The 4733-nt window shown below is 24.8% G+C and overlaps 1 protein-coding gene across 1 annotated transcript in view; it reads right to left on the bottom strand.

Moving 5' to 3' along the window:
* Positions 1 to 4733, bottom strand: part of LOC111687477 (zinc finger protein 2) — a 164286-nt gene that overhangs the window by 2188 nt on the left and 157365 nt on the right. The window lies entirely within an intron of this gene.

Raw genomic sequence — 4733 nt, 5'->3', positions numbered from 1 at the left:
AAAATTACTAACAAACTTGGCCTAAACATATAGATGGCTTGCTTACACAAGAAAACAAAATCAAAACTTAACAAAAAGACAAGAGTTTTATTTACGAAAATTAAAACAGGGAGAGGATGACAAATAAAACGACATATTTGTTTAACTTTTAACTAAAAACCATAAAAATAACAAATACAGAAACGTAAGAAAAAACATAAACAAATAACTAAAATTATACAGCATAACTAAAATGTGGTTAACCGCCAAATTATTTAAACGTATAAAATATTTTGTAGGTATTTTTTTAGTAGACATTATGATTTAATTAAAATAAATGTAATGTTTAATAATACACTACTACCATTACAAGGTTTTAAAGTACTTTGGAAGTTGTATTACGACTTCTCTCTTGGCCAAATTTTTTAGTTGCGATCAAGTTATAGTTTTTGTTTGCTAAGAGAGTAAAGATGAAGGTGTGAGTGTGGGTTTTTTTTTGTGATTTACTTACTTATGACAAAAAGGCTGTGATGTATAGGGTTACCCTCGGTATTGGGATTGAGAAGGGAAAAAATTAAATAATAAAGTTTAACTACTGGCAATGTGTTTGAAGATCCTTAATAGTGCATCAATATAAACATTTTAACCTGATCGTTAATAACCAAACCAAACCTGAACCTTATATTAGAATTGTAAAACAACTTTCCAAGGAACAAATGTTCCAATTGTTTGATTCGACTTTTGTAAAAAAATGGCAACCCTTTTTTAGTCACTTAACTACTTTGGTTATTGTTATAAGAGCATTAATAAATATAGAAGAGCTTTAAGTTTTTTTATTATCGTGAGCAAGTGAAAGTGTTTTGTTGTTTTTTTGTTTTATTTTATTTTTTGGCTCTGAATACCTCATGTGTAATGTACCGGACCTACCTTAAACGAAAACTATTTGTATTTCTAAATTCATATACATATTTTGAATTTCATAGACAGTATAAAAAATATATTTAAATTCAAATGCTGTAGTTATTGACGAATGAATTTTGGTTTTGGGCCATTGCTGATTATGAGTTCGATTTATTAATTGTAAAAAACTGCAACATGTCTACATTTACGGTGAATGTTATGAAATTTGTGGGGAATCGTTATTTTTTTGCTTAAGTAAATGTTTAAGGTTATGTTGTCATTAATTTGATATTAAAACGAATTTGCTAACTAATGGTCCAAAAAGGCAATTATGGCGGGGAAGTAAGAATTCAATAATTGATTTGATGTGTTAAAAAATAAAATACTTTTAAATATATTAAATTTACTAAAGATTTTTCATTTTATATAATTTTTTATATATTTTTTAAATAGAAAAAGTTTTAAACATTTTTTTCAAATAGAAAACTAAAAAAATATTGAAAATTTTTCATAATAAGAAATTAACAAAAAATTTCCACACATTTTGGTAAAGTAGAAAATTTATCGAAATTTTTTTAAAAGAGTACATTTATTGAAAATTTTTTTTTAAAATAAAAAATTATTATTTTCTATAAAAATATTATTAAAAAACAAAATGTTTACAAAAAAAACATAAGTTTTTTAAATATAGAATTTATTAAAACCATTTTTTAAAAATTTGCAATATATTGACATTTTTTTAGAAATTTTAAATTTTAGGGTATCATTCCCATATTAAGTGCATTTATTACTTAATAATACACACCTCCCCTTTTAAAATAACAAATATGACTGTGTGCACTTTTTGTATTACTTTGGCACAGCACAATGTAATCGTACCTCGCCGCATTGTACCACTCAAAATTACAGACATACAACCAGTTTTGCATAAAATTTCCGCATATTCGGTAACAATACCAACTAGAAATTTCCTCCCAAAACAATTTTTATTTAACAAAATATTGTATATAACCAAATAAGAAGACGAAACATAAAAACCGCAAATATTTTTGTTTGAAACATTCAATATTCCTGCCAAAAAAAGTAGGTTTTACAACAGAAATCAGTAGTAGTTTCCCGCTCTTGCACCATAATTGTGTAAACACCAGGCGAAAGCAAAAAAGTAGGCAAACCACCACGTTGAACAACAACAGCTAACAGAAGAAGAGAAAAAAAAAACTAAGGCAATGGTGCAACGGCACGCAATTACTTACGGCAGCAGCAACACAAAAAAACAAACCAACCTCCGCTATTCGGTCAAAATGCATGTTTTTAAAAAGTGAAGCAAAAACAATGAGAAACAATAAGTTAAAAAAATGTTTACCAACAAGTTTGATGGTACTTAGTCGCACTGTATTAGAGTTACCAATATATTTTTAGTTGTACAAATGAAAAATTTTTCAAAAAATTTTCTTTTTACAAAAAATATTCGATAAGATTTTTTTCCTTTCAAAAAATGTTAATAAAACTATCTCTTTATAAAAAATTTTAATAAAATTTTTTCTTTATAAAAAAATTTCTTTTTATAGAAATTTTTCGATAAAACTTTCTTTTTATAGAAAAAATCCATTAAAATTTTCTCCTTATGAAAATGTTCCTTTATAGAAAATTTTCTTTAAAGAAAATTTTTGATAAAAATTATATTTATCAAACAAATTCATAAAATTTGTTTCTTAAAGAAGTTTTTTCTTTCAAGACATTTTTTGAATTAATTTTATAGAACATTTTTGTTAAAATTTTATTTCAATAGAAAATATCTTTTAAATTTATTTTTCGATTATTTTATAAAAACTTTTTCCTAAAAAAAGTTTTTTCATTAAAACTGCCTTCGAAAGAATTATTTAATACCTCAATATAATGCAGAATATTAACCATGGCAACTATGCCCACACTGCTATTTGCGCTTGCTAACTATCCAAGTCTTATAGACAATTATTGCAAATAAACTACATGTATATGCGAGTGTATTTGATCATGGTTACATAATGCATTAAGTTAGCAATGTTGTTTTTCTTTATTTATTTATTTTTTTTTAAATATAGTTTTTTTTTCTATTGTGTGGTTGTGGTAGAAGAAATAGTCTATAGCTATAAAAGGTGTTTTGGATGGAGTGTCTGTCTACGTGATTAAATAGAAGTAGACTGCCAGCAACAAGTGGCTTAAAATATGATGTGTTAATATACTTCCTAGTAAGAGTGTCTTTTTCATTTTTACTACAATATAAGTATATATATATATATTTTTTTTTAATCTAAAGTTTCATAATTCACACTTAAAAATTACAATAATTATTAAGACAGAAAAAAGGCAAAAATAAAAATTTGTATTAAATATAAAATATAATTTGTTTTAAGGAAATGACAATTTATATGCAATTAACAAAATTATACAAAATATTTAGCCAGTTTCTTTTGAAGATCGTTAAAGAGACAAGAATGCTTTTAGTCAGAGTTCAACTCCCTTAAAGTATGCTTTATATATTGGTTAAATTGTAGAAATATTGATTTGTAAATGTGTTAAAATGAACCCACAATATATATTGTTATTATAACTTTTAAACCAGTTTTTTATCTTTTCTGTTAAAATTTAAATTATTCTATTAAAATATAATATTTTAATTTAATTTATGCACTCTACTTGTTTTGACCAACTTACCCAATTTATTATAATTTTACATTTATCTTTTTTTTCTAAATTAATTTGTTATGGATTAATAGGAAGTTATTATCTTATTTTCTACATGTTCTAGAAACTATAATAAATAAATTTCATGTTTAGCATGTTTTCTGAACTATTATTTCATATAGATAATAAATAATTGCCGGTCAACACAACTACTGTTTCCAACTGATTTGCTGACAGTTGAAATAATTCTATAATTGTATGTAAATTTATGTAAATAATCAAAACTATAGGGCGTTTTGGTATAATTTAATTAATTAGTAATATTGAAAATTATTTGAAAAAAATGAGTATTAAATTAAATAAAAATAATTGCAAATTGTTTTAACACGTTCTGCTCTATATATGATATCAGCTGGAGACTGGTCAGATTGACTAGAAATGATGTTTAAAACAAAGTTATTTTATATTTAATTGGCAAATAATTTAAGGTAATTAACTTCACTTTCAGTTGACTTGATAGTTTTAAAGTGACTGACAAGTTGAACACAAATGGTACTTTTACATTTTGTAACCAGTTGGGTGATCTAAATTATTTATAATTATAATTTAGTTATTATTACAGTTATTAATATTAATTTTAATTAATTAATTAATTTAATTGAAATACAAAGATCAAAATTTACTAAATATTTCTTAATGAATCATAGTTATTTATTAGTCACAAATTGTTCAGGCACAGCGGTATTTTGTACAAAGTTTTCACATCTTCTTGATAAGTTTAAAATAATTTATTGTTTGAAATTTTTCATATTAAGTGAAAACTAATAAATTTTTCCAGTCAAATTTTGCAGTCGACATGCATGAACTTGCATCGTTATAATTAAAATGATCAGAACTGAATTACTACTATAGCCTCTACTTTTAGTTACATAGTCTGAACTATGTCTTATTTATAGTAGTGTCTGTAGTCTATGATCTGCAATGTAGTGTAGTCGATACTATATATAGTTTTGTCTATAGTCCGGACTATGTCGGCTTCGTAGTCTAAATGCTCGTCGATACTCTGCACAATAATCTATATACTGAATTATAGTCTAATCTTAGTCATGACTATATTCCAGTCTATAGGACCTATCAGATCATGTTTAAGTTTAGACTATAGTCTAATCTACAGGTTGGAATATAGTTAG

This window comes from Lucilia cuprina, chromosome 5, assembly GCF_022045245.1.
Source record: "Lucilia cuprina isolate Lc7/37 chromosome 5, ASM2204524v1, whole genome shotgun sequence".
NCBI lineage: Eukaryota > Metazoa > Arthropoda > Insecta > Diptera > Calliphoridae > Lucilia > Lucilia cuprina.
Note: the sequence above shows the minus strand (reverse complement) of the source record. Positions and strands in the feature narration are given on the sequence as shown.